This window comes from Sciurus vulgaris, assembly GCF_902686455.1.
Source record: "Sciurus vulgaris genome assembly, chromosome: 2".
NCBI classification, from domain to species: Eukaryota; Metazoa; Chordata; class Mammalia; order Rodentia; family Sciuridae; genus Sciurus; species Sciurus vulgaris.
In genome coordinates this window covers 161,193,912-161,212,441 of record NC_136462.1, presented here as the reverse complement: position 1 = coordinate 161,212,441, position 18,530 = coordinate 161,193,912, and the positions used below count along the sequence as shown (strand labels likewise).

The 18,530-nt window shown below is 45.1% G+C and overlaps 2 protein-coding genes across 4 annotated transcripts in view; one reads left to right on the top strand and one right to left on the bottom strand.

The window, feature by feature from the left end:
• Positions 1–6,879, bottom strand: part of RRBP1 (ribosome binding protein 1) — a 66,186-nt gene extending 59,307 nt beyond the window's left edge. The window contains 1 exon segment of the mRNA XM_079129630.1: positions 6,728–6,879. The gene's annotated coding sequence lies outside the window, so the exon portion shown is untranslated.
• Positions 6,880–7,074: 195 nt separating this feature from the next.
• Positions 7,075–18,530, top strand: part of BANF2 (BANF family member 2) — a 55,561-nt gene continuing 44,105 nt past the window's right edge. For 2 of the 3 annotated variants that reach the window (XM_079129629.1, XM_079129628.1), the window contains exon 1: positions 7,075–8,662. The gene's annotated coding sequence lies outside the window, so the exon portion shown is untranslated. Of the gene's footprint in view, positions 8,663–9,366; positions 9,865–18,530 lie in introns of all 3 variants that reach the window. The other variant, XM_079129627.1, reaches the window with a different exon arrangement.

Sequence of the window (18,530 nt, the reverse complement as noted above, 5' to 3'; positions counted from 1 at the left end):
TTGTTTACAATAAAAATAAATTTTAAAAAAATGTGCTAAGTTGTTTTAGAGTTTCTTGTTCCTTGTAGGTATTTTCAACTTTGCCTATTACTTTCAGTAAGTGGTGATTATTTAATCTGCATCAACACCACAGTCTGACATTTTTACAGATCCCTTCCAGCAGTTCCTCATTCAAAACACCTTGCATCCTTTGTCTTTAGTTTGTGTGTGTGTTTTGTTAAGTATGGGCTGTTCATTTTCCTGTTATAATTTTACCTGGGAATTCAACCAGCTGACATAAAGGTGTGGTTCTTCATAGACCTACCTGCTCATGGATTGGTCAACTCTAAAATAATTTTAAAATGAGCTTGTTTCCCAGTACTCAGGTCATGTGATCTGCATGAGGGACAATGTCTCATATCCATTTCTCAGACTATGCCCTTCCCCACAACCTGACTCTTGGGTAGGTTAAGCACTTCCTTTCTTCCTATTTATTTATTTTCTGTCACTGCTGTCTATCTGTATATTTACTTATTTATCTTGCAGTGCTGGGGATTGAACCTTGGGCCTCCCGAAGGTTAAACAAGTGTTCTCTCACTGAGCTACAACCCCAGCCCCAGAGGTGCTTACTTTGTACTTTCCTTCTTCCTAAAGCTATTGCAGCCATAGTGGTTTCAGCTCTCAGGGGAAGGATCTCCTATTATGCTGCCCATGGTGATCTCTGCCCCTTGTGCGTAGAGAGTCCCTCAAAACTTAAGAGTTTGCACAGTTTACCCAAGGCCCTCAGGGTCGTGTTTATCCTTCTTTAGTATCTTGTAGGTCATTCATTTCATGCTTTTCAGGAGGTATTTTTGATCTTTTATCTAGTACTTGCCCCAGCCCATCCCAAATCAGAAGCTGGTCTAGACATCACCAGAAATCCAGTGTTCCTTCGATCTTTAAGCTAACTGGTATTTGGTACTGTTGCCACTCACAGTCAAACCAAATTCCAGCCAATCAGCTCTTCAAAGAAAGGGGAGATGGACTGGGGAGATAGCTGTTGGTAGAGTGCTTGCCTCACAAGCACAAGGCCCTGGGTTCAGCAAGCATGGCATCTACTGAATGCCATCAGTGTTGCAGATATTGGGAACAACTGAGGAAACAAAACAGATAACACCCCCATGTTGATAGAGCTCATGCTCCACTGGGGGTGGAGCATAGCAAAGCCAAATGCGGGACAATCGGTGGTAATCAACAGAAAGTGATGTGGAAATGAGAGACACATAGAGGATGAGCTGTCACTTTAAAAAGAGTGGCAACAGACCTGGGGAAGCCAGTCACATGGCTATCTGGGGAAAAACTCCCCAGGTAGAGGCAACAGCACATGCAAAAGCCCTGAGTCAGAAGCATGCCTGAGGAGCAAGGGATGTGGTAGGCTGCCCAGAGCTGAAGTGGGGGCACTGGAGACAACTATAAAGACTCTGGCAAGGAGGCTCTTTAACAGAAGACTGCTCTGGAACTGACTAGAAGGCAGTGGGTGAGGGCAAAAGTTGGAAGATCACTTCAGAGGGTAGTAAAATAATCCATGCAAGAGATGAAAGGGATTGGACAGTGGAACCAAAAGAGGTGGTAAGAAGTCAGATGGGGGCTCTACTTTAAAGGTAGAGCTGATGGGATTTGCTGATGTTAGACACACAGGCTTGAAAGAGCAGAGAGTTAAACCAAGGTTTGAAGCCTGAAAGATGGAGCCATCTGGCCTACTTTTATTTTACATGAGGAGGAAACTAAAGCCCAGGAAGAGAAAAGTCATGTCTAAGTCACCACTTATTCCTGGGATCAGAACCCCCAACCAGGGCTTATCTCACTGCCCCATGTTGGAGCTCAGCAGGAGATGCTGGTGATGAGCCAGGTCACTCCCAGAGGCCCTCCAGGCCCCTCAGGGATTGCCAAAACCCCAGCACATCACGTAAACTAGGGTAGGATGCTGGTGCATGAGGACACAGGCTCTGCCCAGAAGGTGACCACAGTTCATAGTTGTCAAGCAAGAAAACCAACCTAGTGTGGTGAGACATTCTCATCTTTTCCAAGAGGGCCCTAAATATTTAGATTTTAATGGGGGAGGGGGGATCCTTCCATTTTAAAAAGGTGTATAATAACATGGGGTTAATCAAACAAATGTCACGTGCAGGCCAAGTTCAGTTCACACAGGGCACAAGCCTGAAACCTGTCTTGAGACAGCCTAATACAGACCTTGTCTGCTTACAACTTGCCCAGAGGTAGGGTACAGAATTAAAGGTTTGGGATCAAGATGGTCTTTTAGTGCAACTTTTGAGTCAGCAAATGATATTCATTACCACTATAAATAGTTGATAACTTCTGGCACAATCTCAGTGGGCCTCCTCGCTGACCAACAAGAGATTAACTAGCTGCCCATCATTGAAGGTTCTTTGTTTAAACTTTGGTTTTGTCATCCTGAGTACTAAGATGGGCCCACTAGTACAACCAAGAACTCAACAGTTCTTCCCAAATAGTGATCCTTTCAAATCCCACTGAGACTTTCAGAGTCATATGAAGTATGAAAGAGCCTGAAAATTAGTCAGTGGCCCAGGGATACGAAAACTCCAGTATGTTGGAACACATAAGGTTTGGGAACAAAGCAGATACTTCAGTCTTGCCAAAACAATTGAGAATTTAGAAATTATAAGACATTCTTTATAAATGAAAGTTGCTGCGCATTGCTAAACAGGTTGGCGATTCATGTTACTTTTGACTGATTTTAAAGTTAGATGTATGCTTGCCTGTTTGAGGAGACTCATTTAGAATTTGTCTGCCAAAGAAAATGATCTCGTAGGAAGTCCCTGAGTTAATGTTCTATAATGCTAACTGGCCTTGCTTGCCCAGGTTCTCTCACTTAGAATTAAATATTTACTTTCCTTACAACTCAGATGCTTTCTACTTAATACCTATTTATTTTCCATGTTTGGTACATTTGGCCATTTTGATGCTGTTGCTATTAGGTAAAAATTGCTACCCGTCCTCTTACTTAGTATGTAGTTTACAATGCAGAGTCAGGACTAATGTGATTTAAAGTGACATTGGGTCAAAGCATATCAACTGCCACTAGTCAACGGTACTGATCTATAGAATGGGCATTTTCACCTGGTTGGACATCAAAATATTTTCCTACCATCAAGAGAACAGAGATTTGACTGTTAATAGAGAATACCAGCTTCCCTAGACCAGTGTTATCTGACAGAATTTTCTGTGATGATGGAAATGATCTGTCTATACTGACAAATATATGACTTCTGAGCATTTGAAATGTGTGTAAGAAACTAATCTATTTCATTTTACTTGTTTTAAAGTTAAACTTAAATAGCTATAATGTGGCTATAGTGCTGGACAATACCATTTTTCGCACCAGCTTCTTCAGACAAGAAGTAGAAGTTCCTCATTTGTATGTATAGATTTGAAGGTCCAGCAGAGAGATGCTTCATAAAGAAATGAAATGCAAAGTACCTTCTTGCATTGCCACTCTGCCACACTTTCAACTGACTACCTTCTTGCAAGTGAAACTTAATTTTGGTCTTTTACTTCTGTGTCATCTCTGGGGTAATTACGGTCCCTAGAAGGTAGAATTATATAACCCCACAGAATGTTGGGAAGCAGAGACCATATGTTGTCACCTAGCAGCTGGCAACAAGAACGAGTCTAACGGCCTTCTGATCTGCTGGGCTCCATGTTCTCATCCACAAAATGGGTAACAACCATCCCTATTCTAAAAAATAGGGTTGTTATAAGTCCTAAATATACATTAAAGTTATGGAATCTGATTCTAAATAGTAAACCTTAAAAATCAAGTTGGGTTCGGCTTCATTTATCCCATGAGACAGCTGGATTAACTACTGAGAATATTTAAACCAGGGATGGTAGACACCTCATTTGATCAATATTAATTATGGAAACCCTCTATTCCCAAACCACAAGATCCCTTTCTTGCCCTCATCCCTCAATCGTGGCCTCCTCCAGGCTTCAGCCAAACCAGGAGTCCTGTGATCCAGGTCTGTATCACTCTGTAAAAAAGGAAACTTACTAGATTTTATCCATTGTAGGTCCCGGATATACAGGACAGTATGGTCCCCACCTTCATAAATTCTGACTGACCATTTTTTTGCCTCAAGAAACAAGATTTTAGCAAAAAATCCTGTATCTCAAAAGAACTGTTGTCTCTGTCATTTGTCTATTAGTTAATGCTCCCAGCAATAAAAAGAATGAGTAAGAAGAATCTGGGATTTTACACTTTAAAAAGGTATCCTGCTACATAATAAACCAATATTCTAATTAAATCATTTGCATTCAACCATTTAAACCGAGTTTGGTGCTATATAATTATTGCAGCCTATAGAGTTAGGGCTCATTTCAGCAAAGAGCATAATTGCTCAAATGACTCTATTCAGGATTTATTTAAAACTCTCCCATCAACAAAAAATATCCTTATACCATGGTACTGCTCTAACTTCTTAATCTCCTGTCTAAATGGTCAGAGGCAGACTTCTACATATGAAGGGTAAAGTTCTCTTATAACATACTGCCTATAGCTCTACCCACTGGAAACCCTCTGTTTCCAAACCCCAAGACCACTTCCTTGCCCTCCTCTGGGGTGTAACCCGGGAGCCCAATAATATGGGTTTGTCCTGCTATCCAAGTTTTCTCTGTTCCATATAAAGGGAAACTTACTAGGAGGTCTCTCCTGACCTCTCCTTCTCTACTTAAATAAAGAAGGAAGTGGCATCTCCAGGACCTCAGAACCGGAAGGTACTTCTGGAAGGGAAACAAGTTGGCAGACCAAAGCGGGCTGACCTTTGGAAAGTTCATAAACAAATTAAGACATCACCATAGTTAGATAGCATGCTGCAGGATCACTGAGATTTCTCAGGATATCCAATTATCGAGAAGTTAAGACAAACAAAGGCAGCTGGAAAAGTGTAAAGAGGTGGAAGGGAGGTAGGAGAATGCTCACCAATTGAATAGGGCTGGTATAAAATGTACAGTTGTTCAGCCTGGGATGTGAGACCCTACTAGACCCCTTTCCCCAAACTTCAGAAAATTCCATCCAGACACCAGCTAACCACAGGGAAGATTTCCACACACTGAGTGAATAGCTAGCTGGGCAAACAGAGATGTGGGAGGCTCCCAAGAGCCTCCAAAGTTTCATTTCCTTGGTGTTTCCAGTCTCTCCTGACCTCTGACCTATGCTATGGAGTTACTGCCAAACTGCATTCTGTTTGCACAAGGTCCCAGCACTTCCCTGCACAGCTCCCCTGACCCCATCGTGAGTGGGTGGTACTATCTCCAGGCTACAGATAAGGAAACCCAGGTTCAGAAAGGTTAAGAGACCAGAGATATGTAGTCTAGGGAGTGGAATCCAGACTTGTGACTTCTGCAGGCTGCAGGCCTGCGTGGTCTACAGTAGGCAAACAGGAGCCCTGCCCCACCTTGCTCCTGTGTCTGGCATGTCCCTAAAAACGCATCCCAACAGGACAAGCCAACACTTGTTGACTACTCCCTACATGTGCTGGTCTTCCGCAGCTTTCTCGCAAGTACACAGAATCAGGGGCCCCATTTTTCTGACGGGGAAATGGAGACGATCCCCAAGCCCGAGAAAGATGACTTGGTCAAAACTAACCTCCACGGTGCTAGGACACCAGGCAGTGCTACAACTTGTGATTTGTAATGCAAAGGGAATCACTAAAGCATCTCTGCAGCACCAGTGAAAACACGGGCCCCAGTCGCACTCTCCCTACCCAAAGCGCAGGAGGGGAGCCTGGCGGACTGGGGAGGGCAGCGGGACGAGTGCCAGCGAGCTTGGCCGCCCGGCCGGAGGTGCCCGCTTCCGCTCGGGCCTGGCACCGCCAACCCATTCATAGTGGCCCCGGGCGGGGCAGGCGGGGCTGGGCCCGGAGCGCCCCCGACCCCGCCGGGCGCCCTCGCGCCGGACTCCGCGCGGCCCTGCGGGGGAAACGGTGCCCCAGCCCCGCCGCCAGGGGGAGCAGGGAACCTCGTACCGCACTCCGGGAAGTTGCCACCGCGGCCGCCCGAAGGTCCGCGCCCGGGACAGCACCCTGGGGCGTCCGAACAGCACGCTTGCGGCCCGGTTCCGCCCCGTCGGGGATGCTCTGATCCCCCCGAGGCGCAGCGAATCGGCGGTCCGAAACCGGGCACACTCGGCCCTCGGGTTGCCCATTCAATCCCGCCTTCCTCCCCCCCGGGCCTCCACCACCTTCCGCCAGCTCCCCCCCACTCCTCCGGCCCGGACTCCAGCCCGGCAACGTCATCCGGCAGCTTCCCGAAACTTAACCCCTTCCTCCGCCAGTTGTGCGCCGCCCCGCCCCGCCGCCAACTTTCTTAGCCCAACTTAGGAGCGCGCGGGCCGGCCCGACGGCCCGGCCAGGAGGGAGGGGTCGCCACGTCGCGCCGCGGGGCCGCCTCAGCTCGCCAGACGGCCAGGGGCGTGGGGTCAGCGCAGCTCGGCAAGCTTGGCCACCGCCCCTGCACAGGAATGGGCCCTGGCACACGCCCCCCCACCCGAATCCCACCCCGAGGGGCCGCGGCCGCGGTGACGGCGGGCAAGCCGGCGCCGCCGGGGGAGGGGCCGCCAAGGAGACGTGTCACTCGCGGCGCGGCTCGGCCGGCCCCGGCACCCCGACGGCCCGGCCCGCGCGCCGCCACCGCTGCCGCCGCCGCTGCAGGGCCTGGCCAAGTTTCTTACCTGCAGGCGGAGACGCGAGAGGGAGAGCAAGAGGGCAGGAGGAGCCGGAGCCGGAGCCGGAGCCGGAGCCGGAGCCGGAGCCGGAGCCGGAGCCGGAGCCGCCGCCGCCGCCGCCGCCGAACCAGGAGAGAGGAGTCGGCCGAGCCTCCACCAAGAAGCCGCCCCCAAGCAGCTGCAGGCGCCGCGACCCCGACGCCGTCCGCCCCGTCCGCCGTCCGCTCCGGCCGCTCGCTGCCTGCGTGCGCGCGTGTGGAGTCGTGGCACTTTCTGCCTCGGAGCTGGCGAACGGCCCCCTCCACCGGGATCGCCGCCTCCTGCCTTCCCCACCCGGGCCAGCCATTCATCGAGCCGCCTCTCCCTATTGGTTCGCTACCCGCCACTCTGCGGATCGCTAGCCAGTCAAGACGCGAATGGCCGAGCCGCGGCGGCGGCCATTGGACAAAGAGGAGGGTCTCCCCCTCGGCCAATGGGAGAGGGGAGGAGCTGCGGGGAGCCGCGGGGGGCGGGTCTGGGAAGGGGCGGGACCGCGTAGCGCCGGTCTCTGCGCGGGGGCGGAGCGGGACCCGAGGGCTCCGCCCAGTTAGGGGTGGTCGCCGACAGGCCCCGCCCACTCCAGGCCTTGGCGCTGCTCGCCATAGCTGACTTGGAATGGGCTCCGCCTAGGTGGGAGGCGGAAGGTTCGAATCCCCAGCAGTTCTGGGCCTGCGCCTCTGTACATCGCGGGTCAGAGGTGGTGGTGGGTGTCACCCTAAGCAGGATTACGCAATCCAAGAAAATGCTTTATTCAAACCCAACTAAACTTTCCGGGAAGTAGAGCGCCCTGGGGTTTCTGGTTAGGAACACAACTGCTGGGGGCAACTCAGGGAGGATAAGTCATTATGTTCAAAGAGATTGCAATCAGCACTAGAGAAAATTCCTTGAATAAATGGAGAAATTGGGGTGGAAGACCCAGAAGGTGTACAAGGAATTGTGGACATCACCCACCCTTTGTTTAAAGAGAGTACACCCAAGGCTTAGTCTGTCAGTCTTATTCTGGCCTAAAGCACAGCTCCAGTGCAATAATTAATCACCCACCTTATGGCCTTTTTATTCCAGGTAATGGGGAAGGTGAGAGGTTCTGACCCAAGAAAACTCTCCTGTATCCCAGGAAACCGAACAGTAGTTGGTACTTCCTCATTACATGAGTTTCCTCCAAATATTACTCAACACTCTTTTCGTAACCAAATTTAATTAAATTAACTTTAGGTTTAGATTTTAACCATTATAACAATCTCTTAAAACTAACCCTTCAGCAAGATCCAGTAGTGCAGGCCTATAATCCCAGTTACTCAGGAGGCTGAGGCAGGTGGATGCCAAGCTGGGGACCTGCCTGGGCAGTGTAGCAAGATCCTCTTCAAAATACAAAATAAAAAGGGCTGGGTGTGTGGCTCAGTGGTAGGGGAGTTGCCTAGGGTGCGTGAGACCCTGAGTTTGATCCCTAATGCTGCAAGAACAAAAAACTAACCCTTAGAACTAGAGCCAAAGCCAGTTTCTTTGAAATGTAAGTTCCTAAGAGGCCGAAAGAGCTGTGACTGTCTTATCTGCCCCATACCACTCTCCTGACCTTGTGGCTGAATTCCCTGCCTAATATCTATTTCTTAAGACAATTTCTCCACAAGCACACCACCATTTGCCATTAGTACTGTACTATGTAGATGTAGAAAATAAAAACCTTTTTGAGGGAATAAAGAGGAGTTAGTTTGAAATTAAACTATTCATTCCTATTTTCAATCTCAGCAGTTCCTTAGCACATTAATGATTAATCAACGGGAATTAACCTGGATTAGCTTTCCATACTCAGTCATTTTCCATCAGTGAACCCTGGCTTGAAATAAAATCCAAGAAACTCCAACTTCTGGCTGGCAGTTGCTACCAACTGGTCCTATTTCACCATAGGTAAACCATTTAATCTCTCTGAACATGGATGTACTTATTTAGGACAGTCACTATCTTCTGGGTTTTAGAGAAGAAATTCATGCATTCACGGGTGTTTGTTGAGAGCCTAGGATATACTACCAGGCTGAGGAGACAGCCCAGAGTAATACGTAGATCCAATAAAGAGCCAACTGCACAGGGATCTGTCCTTGTATTGGAGCCTCCTTTATTTTGTGATCCTGGCACAAGAATTTGGTTCAATTTAATTGTTTCTTAATATTCGAGGGGGATTTGGTATCCAGGACCACAGTCACAGATATCAAAATCTGAGGATGCTCAAGTCTCATCTAAAATGGCATAATCTATACATATTACCTACATACATCCTTCTATATATGTTAAATCATCTCTAGATTACTTATAATACCTAATAAAATGTAAAAGTGATATAAGTGGTTGTTATACTATATTGTTTAGGGAATAATAAGTATTATGTATTCAGTATAGATGCAGGTTTTTTCTTGAATTTTATTTTTTATCTTCAGTTGAATTTGTGGGTACATAACTTGTGGATAGCTATGAAGGGCAACTGTAATTCATTTGGAGGTGATTATAGAAAACACTGGTGGAGAATTGTGATAGGAAGGAGCCAATAAAGAACACAGTATCGGGCAAGTAACTGTTTTTTGGTTTTTTGTTTTGTTTTTTTGTTTGTTTTGTACCAGGAATTGAACCCAGGGGCACTTAACCACTGAGCCATATCCCCAGTCCTTTTTCTATTTTTTGTTTAGAGACAGGGTCTCACTAAATTGCTTAGGGCCTCACTAAATTGCTGAGGCTGTCTTTGAACTCACAGATCCTCCTGTCTCAGCCTCCTGAGAATTACAGGCTGCACCACCACACCTGGCATCAAGCGGATAACTTCCGTGGGCTGCCAGGGCTCAGTGTCACTGGAGATGCTGGGAAACCATATAGAACACACCTCAGAAATGTCCCACCAGGGGGATGAGGACATGGTTGTTGATTCACCCACTCCTAGTCCTCGTTGGTTTAAGAGTTTTTTCTGGGGGAAATTTAACTTATACCACCCCTCATCAGCCAAAGAAAGGCTTGCAGAAAGACATTCTTGATAGAATGGTGCCAGAGGGTATGGTGAGGGAGCACCGGAAGGCCTTCCACATGGAACCAGTGCCGGCCACAGCACCTGCGGAGAGGAGAGGCTGGTAAGTACATGCTCTGTAAATATTGTCCAATGAATGATAGGATCATGAAGTCCCTAGGAGTGAGTGGTATTCACTACAAAAAGAGATTCCCTGTCTGTTCCTTCCCCTAACTTAATATTTGGTTCAGCCTCAACACAACATTCAACTCAGGACAGAAAAGTGGCCTCGTCTGAGCTCTGCTTACACGATCCCTACCTACGTATCCTCTGCCATCCCCAGCTATGCCATGAAGACTCCCACCTCCAGCTTCACCATCCTCAGTCATCTTTGAGTGGAGAAAGCAACCTCTCTCAGCCAAGCTCTATCAGAGCTGGTCAGCCCCACATCCCACCCCATCATCTGATCCTCAGGGCCACACTGCTCTATGTGTGGAGTTCCATCTTTATTCCTGCACAGCCTCATCAGCTCTCTCAAGGTGCAGATGGGAAAAACCATAGTTATCCCCTGGACTAGATATGGGGGGCAGGCAGTGAGAGACATCTCCTCAGCTCTAATCTTCCACTACAAACCAAAATCTGCTGAATCACACAACCACCAGCAGCACAAGGAAGTTTCCATCTGTGGCCCAGACACTAGGTGCCGTCTGTTCAATGTCAGGCTTCAGGCTAGAGCCTGGGAAACAGGTTCTGTCCATTCCCAGATGGCAGTCCACTGAGGAGTTCTCCAGTGTGAATGGGTGATTTCAACACAAAATTGTGTGATCAAAGAGAGAGGACCCAGATGAGATAGAAGCTCTGGGCAGAGGAGTTACTGCAGACACAAGAGAGAAGGGAATAAGCAGAGGCTCAAGGGAGACATTGAAGGTAACCAGGTCCAAAGTATGCCCCTGAGGAGGAGCAGCATGATGCACATGGAACAGTTACCTGGAAAGACCTGAGGGACAAGGGAGAGGGTAGGAAGAGATTGTTCTCCAAAGGTGATCAGAAGGAGAATGAGGGAACTTTCTCAGAATGATCCCAACGTTCCATATCTTGATTGTAGAGTTGGTTGCATGGTTGTAGTAATACTCATCAAATTGTATACTCTTCAAAAGGGTGAATTTGGTTTGTAAGAAAAATTATAATTCAATCAACCTGAATCAAAAAAAGGATGTATTAGGTTTTAGTTGTGCATTTAAAACAAATGGAGCATTCTTATTAGGAAAAATTAAACATAGAATAAAAATTGTTTAGTATGGTCCATTAATTCATGACAGTATTTTGCTTTCTTTACCAAATTGCAAATATTGTTTTAAAAGAGTAGGTAGAGGTGGGGCACAGTAGTGCACACCTGTAATCCCAGCAACTCAGCAGGAATACGGCAAGTTTGAGGCTATTCTGGACAATTTAGCGAGACCCTGGCTCAAAAAGAAAATAAAAAGGGCTAGGGATGTAACTCAGTGGTCGTCCTAATCATAGAATATGCTCACACAAACTAAGACAGCTATGATATCACTGGATGATACAGTCTTATGGGATCACTCTCATGTATATGGTATGTCGTTGACTGAAATGTTATATAGCTCATGACTGTATTGTTCTGTGGGTCTAAAGTTTCATATTGAAATCAGGGTTGGCAAAAGAATTTGGAAACCTAAGCATGCCAATGGAAGGTCAGACCCCAAGGACAGCAATAGTCATATACAACATAGCACTGGGAGCTGCATGTGGATGGGGACAGGTGAAAGCCAATGCTTGAGCACTGGACAGAAAAAGGAAAATCCACAAAAGAGCCTGTATCAATCAGCCCTTGCTGCATAACAAGAGTCTAAAACTTAGTGTCTTAAAACAAGTCTGATTTCTTCTTGGAGCTCAGGTTTCTGTGAGTCAGCTGAGGCTTGACCAAGTTTGGCTGGCTCATTCATTGGGCACTGGGTAGATTAGGGACTCACCTCTAGCCTGGGCTTGACTCAGAAACTCTGCTCCTGCTCCTAACTCTTGGTTTACTCACTTCTCTTGGGATCAGCAAGCTAGAGGGAACATTCCCTTCTCATAGCAATGATTGACTCCGAATAAAATAATTGGAAATATACAAGGACTCTTGAGGTCTTGGCTCAGAACCTTGTTGCTTCCACATCATTCTTTTACTAAAGCATGTCATATAGGTGAGCTCAGATTCACAAGCAGGGGAAATACAAGCATGGGTAAAGAAATGGCATCAGTGATTTAATCTACCACTAGGTCCCAGAAGAAGCAATAGGAAGGCAAATCAGAAGAGGTGGGATTTACAGAGAGCAGAGAGGAGTTTCAAGTGGTGGGGAAGGGTAAGCACTGTTAAAGGTAGCCTGGAAATATAGCAAGAGAAAGGCGAGAGTAATGTTACACGTGGCGATTCAGAAGTCATGGAGACCTGGGGGAAATAGCTTTATAGAGAATGGGGTGAGTGGTAAAGTGGCCACCAGGTTACAGAGGGTTGAGAAATGAATGGAGGTAAAAGCTATGTGCATCCATTCATGCAATGGATGCGGACAGCTGAGTACCCACTACATGTCAGTCACTGCTCTAGGTGCTGAGGAGACAGTCATGAGCAAGGTGAGGGGTCTTCTTTGATGGAGTGTACTCACATTGCAGTGGGGAGAGGGACAGTAGCCAAGTCAACTGATAAATAAGCAAGATGAGACAAAGTGGTACAAGGAAAAGAGAGTGGGCTCATATGAAAGAGAAGGGTTAGGGATTTGGAGATAGTCAATGCAGTGAGTGTAAAGAAGACGGTCAGGGAAAGACTCTCTGAGGACATGATGGTTGACTGGAGATTTAAATGATGAGCAGCTGATCTTGTCTCAGCACGAGGAAGAGGAAGTGCAGAAATCCTGGGACAAAGGGGAGTTTAGCAGCTGGTTCAGGGAACAGAAAGGTAGTTATGTGACTAGAACTCAAGGAAGAAGGGAGAAAAGGCATGGGATCTGTAGGCAGGAAGGTCGGGGATCAGGGAGGCCCAGGAGGTAAGGGGAAGCTTTACACAAGGACTAAATGTAATTTGATCTGCATTTCAAAAGACCACTTTATCAGCAGTATTCAGAATGGATAGGACAGTTTTCATAATAGAGGATTAGGAACCATAAGTTAGGGAGGTATTGAAAAATTCCAGGCAAGAATTCCAGTTGATGTTGTCAGAGGGCAGGTAAGGTGGGGGCACTTCCTGATTTATGACATTTGCCAATTTCTGTGGTGTGTGTACTCCCATCAGAGCCCATTGATTTCAAACTATCTAGTCACTGGAGGCAAAGGTGGGAAGAAATTTGCAGTCATACACCACTGGGTACTTTCTTGGTCATGGAAATACAATAGACATAAGCTCAAGAGCTTCAATATGAAGTAATATAATTAGGAAGTGATGATTTTGAGTATTTGTTAACTTTTTAAAAATATTTCATTATAAGCTTATATGATTTAATTTTAATACTGGTTGTGTTTAATACACTGCTGTGAAATTCCCCAAAATGTCACAATCAGGTCTTACAAACTCTTATAAACTCCACCTCACCACTGAATGTAGTAGTCATATAGACCAGAGTGGAGTGTGTGTGTGTGTGTGTATGAGAGAGAGGGGGATGGAGGAAAATCTCAGCAGGATTTTAAAATATTCAAAAAATGAAATATTTTGTATGTTCATGTTGACACTTCTATACATGTCTCATCATCCTATCTGAGTTGTGGACTGACTGACTTTCCAATACATCATTGTGAAAACCCAGCCCAATGCCTTTATTATGTTAAGAACTCACTGTTGGTCTGGGGCTGGGGCTCAGTGGCAGAGTGCTTGCCTAGCACGTGTGAGGCACTGGGTTCAATCCCAAGCACCACATAAAAATGAATAAATAAAGGCATTCTCTCCAGCTACAAATACAAAAATTTTAAAAATCATAGGAACTAAAGACTTAAAAAAAACTCACCGTAACCCTGAATGATGATGCACACCTGTAACCTCAGTTACTTGGGAGGCTGAGAGGCTGAGCCAGGAGGATAACATGTTTGAAGCCAGTCTGAGCACCTTACTAACACCCTGTTTCAAAATTAAAAACAAAAACAAAAAAACAAAAAAAAAAAAACTATGTTGTGTAGCATTGTGAGACACTGGGTTTAATCCCCACTACCAGAAAACAAAAAAGCAAAAACAAAACTCACCATAGATTTAATCTCCTCAGAAACAGACCCTGAAAAAAAGATTTGAGTTGAAAGAAGTTTATTTGGAAGATGATCCCAGAAATTACCAGAAGGGGAACAGGGAGGTAAGATGGGGAAGAAAAAGAAAGCCTGTGAATAATGCATCATGGACAAGTTACTGCTGTGGGTAGCTGAGGTACAATCCCATAAAACAACTCTGGAAGTAGTATAGAATATGCCTCACAGTCATTCAAGCTAAGAGGCAAGGAAGCTGAAGTACTTATTCACCTACTCCTATCCATCACTGGCTGAAGGCTGCCCCTGAAGGCATTAGGCTGGCATTTCCAGCTCACATTCCAAAGAAAGCACTTAGAAAGAAGGTGGCTAGTGTTTGTAATAATAGGCACTTGATATGCACAAGAATGGTAGAAGAGATATGGGCAGGGCATTGACAGTATCTGCTCCAAAACTCATAAATATTTTTGAATGAATTAATAAATGAATGAATGGGTGTAGGGCCCTTTAAGTACTTTTAAACACAAATTTAGAATTTAAAAGTATTAAAACAGAATGGACGTCCTTCCATTCCCCAGTCTGCCCATGTGTCATGTGCTTTCTCAAAAGATCTAGAGCAGAGAATTTATGTGATACCCCAGATCATTTGAAATCTGTGGTAGTGTTCCTGTAAATGAGTAATATTATTGTGCACATGGGAAAAAATCCCTATAGACTGTAGTAATTATCAAAAGAAAAAATAAAATTTACACAAATAAAATAGATTGTGTGAGCCCAAGTTACCAATACTTGTGCTTGCTAGTGGCAGTAAGAGACAACCTGTGTTAGAATATTTTGTTTGTTGTGTGGGTGATGTTAAAAATGAGTTAGACATAGAGGCTTTTGAGAAATGACAGTGATTTGACCATCTGTAGGCTCCCAAAGGAAACAGGAAAATCAAAAGAAGACATGAATGATGTTTGGCGTTTTGTTGTTGTTGTTTGTTTATTTCTAAGGTGCTTTGCAGATGATCCTTATTATAACCATGACAAAAACGTATTATTGGTATTTTCAGTTTACAGATGAGGAGCTTAGGCTTTGGGAAGTGCAGTAGCTTGCCCAAATTTTCACACTTAGAAATTACAAAGTTTAATGACCCTGAAAGACTCCAAAAACAGCACCTTCCCAGGCTTCATCTCTGCTTCCTCCATGTAATCATGAACAAAGAAACGATCCAGTACAACAGCCCCTACATGAGCTATTGAAGCCTCTCCACCATTCTTCCAGGACTCCGTGTGTCTCTCTTTCAGCCTTAGATAATAAAGAGCACTTGGTAAACTGTCAAAATGTTTTAATTTAATCAAAGACACTGTCTCGTTGTGCTATCTAGCTGTAATAGTCTAGGAATTATGTGATCACACCCCTCCATAATAGGTGGGAAGTTACCAGTCGGGAGAAAAACTTTATATCCCTGAGGTCAGCCTGCCATGACTAGAAGCCTTGCACTGGGCACCCTGGGACAAAATCCAAAGACTGTTGGATTGGAAGGCATAATAGGACTTCAACTTTCCATCTCTGAGCAGAAATAATTTTTTAAAATATTTTTTAGTTGTCAATGAACCTTTATTTTATTTATTTATATGTGGTGCCAAGAATGGAACCCAATGGCTCACACATGCCAGGCAAGCTGTCTACAACTGAGCCACAATCCCAGCCCCAGAAAGCATTCTTAACTAGTCTAACTAGAGATTTCAGCTCTTCTGTAAGATTACCAGAGATGAAGAGCTCAGGACTTTGACCTGTATGTAGTCCAGAACTTCATCTCTCATTCTATGGTTTACTTTATTTTCATTCATGTTATGGTTTAGATATGAAGTGTCCTCCCAAAACTCCTGTTAATGCAGGAAAGTCAGAGGCAAATGATTAGATTATGAGAGCTGTAACCTAATTGGTCCATCCTAGTCTGAGTGAACTGAAGGGATGGTAACTGTAGGCAGATGGGGCACAGCTGGAGAAGGTGGGTCAATGGGGGCATGCCCTGTTAAAGTTCATCTTCCCTGTGGTCCTTCCCCACCCTTTTCTTCTTGACCCTGTCATGAACTGAGCATTTCCCTTGCTTGGTCCTTCTCTCATGATGTGCTGCCTCACCCTGGGCCCAGAGTAATGGAGTCAGCTGTCTATGAACTGAGACATCTGAAACCATGAGCCCCAAATAAGCTTTTCCTCCTCTAAGTTGTTCTTGCGAGGTGTTTTGGTCACAGAAACACAAAAGTCAATGAAAACAATTTAATAAATATTTTTAGAGCACTGTGGCATACTATAGTCTATCCTAACTGCCAAGACTTCAACAGAGAGCAAATGGATAGACCCCTGCCCTCAGTGAGTTAGTAGTCTAGTGGAGATAGGGGAGGCAGGCAATCAATCATTAGTAGACCTACATTCTCAGCTCCTTGTAAGTGTTTTCAAGTAAATTCATATAGTAGTGATATACAGGACCAAGCTATCTTTTTTCCTCTCTCTCTTCCAGTCCATTCTTTAGTACAATTTGGCTCCAAAACTACTCCTTTTGCCTTGTCTTGCTTCCCCCTTAGTAGCCTAATAGTCCCGACCATATCAAGTTTTTCTTTCTCTGCCTGATTTTTGTAGACCCCCATATGCCAGTGCCTCTCTGTTCCCCAGCCTCTGCCTCCTCCTATCTGTATGCACCTGCTGCCTCTGCCCAAGGAACACTGTCCTCCACCTTGAGCACCATCCCACCCTCTCCTCTTTCAAGTGCTGCCTTCAGTCATTCATTCTGCAGTTGGCCCTAGGTTTGCCAACTGCCCTCTCATAGGTGGATGCAAAGTTGAATACAATTTGGTTATTCTCTGCTCTTGAAGAGCCCACAGAACTCCTTCATCCACCAAACTTCTAAATGCTTTCCCCCTGTCAATGCCTACTTTCGGAGGCTGGACACTAGTGTTTGCTGCTAGATTCTACATCCAGGAACCCAGCTCTTCAGAAATAATGAAAACTTGTGGAACCCCCAAGAGGTACTTGTTTTCCCTTCTGTGTTTCCTGTGATCTAGGTTCTGCAGTGTGTTTCTTTTAACTTCAGGAAGTTCTTTCTTGTGTCCATCTTAAATCACTCCTGCCTCACTGTGTACTTATTTCTTCAAGTCTTATTTTTACATAGCTTTAGGGCAGAGCTAAAGCACCCTGCTCAACGCTGGGTCTTTGCTGAGCATTCACAAAGTGGCATCAGTTGATTAGTAAGAGCCTGGCACTTAAAAATTATTATTCAATCCCCTCTTCCAGGTTCTTCCCTCCAGACTTAAAATCTGCAGCTCCTTAAACCTTTCTTCCCCAACCACTTAATCACCGTATGGCTCTTCTCAAACTCTGCTAATCAGCTTTTTTTTTCTTTATTTTTTAATCATTAGTGAGAGTTTTGAAGAAGGTCCTTAAGCCAGAAGCCAAAAAAAAAAAAAAGTATAATAAAATTCAGAAAGACCCACTAGGGCGATTGAGTTCCACTCTCTGCCTTTGGCCCGGCAGGCCCTTCAACCAGCTAATACATCAAGCTGGCTAGCCCGCCTCAGAACAGTCCTCCCAGCCTCTGATGTGAATGTGAACTGCATAAAAATTAAATCTGGAGGGTTGAGAACTTAGTTCACAGCCTCATCAACTCTCTTCTTTAGTCTGTTGATAGTAACTGTGGTCAAAGAGCCCCAGGTCAGGGCATGGTTTAGTTTAAGATGCTTTAATTTAGACAATTTTTGTTCTTTCTTCCAGTGCCATTTCTTCACGAGTTCAATGATTTTCATGAACTCTAGGTGCTAATATTTATGTGTGAGCTTGAGTGAGAAAGGGGGTGAAAGTCCAATTCATACTAAAGTTTTACTGGCTTACTATGTAGTGCCTCTCAAACATTCTTGCCAAACTGCCTCTAAAGGCAGAGGAGAGTGAAGGTGGACATTGAGGAAGGGGGTTAAGGCCCCTAACGCATCTGTCCCAGGAAAGCATTAAGATGGATTTTAAATAACAATGTGATTTTTCCATTCTTCTCAAAAATATATCCATGGGGGCAGGTTTCCTCCAAATGGAAATAGTTTTACTGTGCTTTTTAATGGCACAAGAGTAATATATGAATATGTAATATACATGAATAAATATGAATATAGTACAGGAGAAGAAAAATATGAGATCATGGGAAGTTTCAATCTTCTGATATGACATTTTAAATGTTTTCCCTTCTTACACTCTTTTCAATTTAAAAAGACGCATTGTTTAAATATAAAATGTCTTAAATTACTTACCACTGTATAAAAGATTCTATTTGATGGCATCAAGTCCAGGCACTGGGGAATTGACCCAAATTGTTTTCCAGTTTGAAAAGCAGACACTTGGGTGTGATCCCCTCTGGGAACCATGAACATTCAGAAGAGAAGGGAAGAGACAGGGCAGAACAACTTTCTGGAAATGTACTGAATGGTCACTTTAGGGGAAGAGGGGGTGCATTCCTGCCTCTGAGAAAGTCATCCAGGATAGTTAGCAGCCATCAGTGCAAACAACACACTTTGTAGTGGGCTGGGGGGATTCCCTGATGGA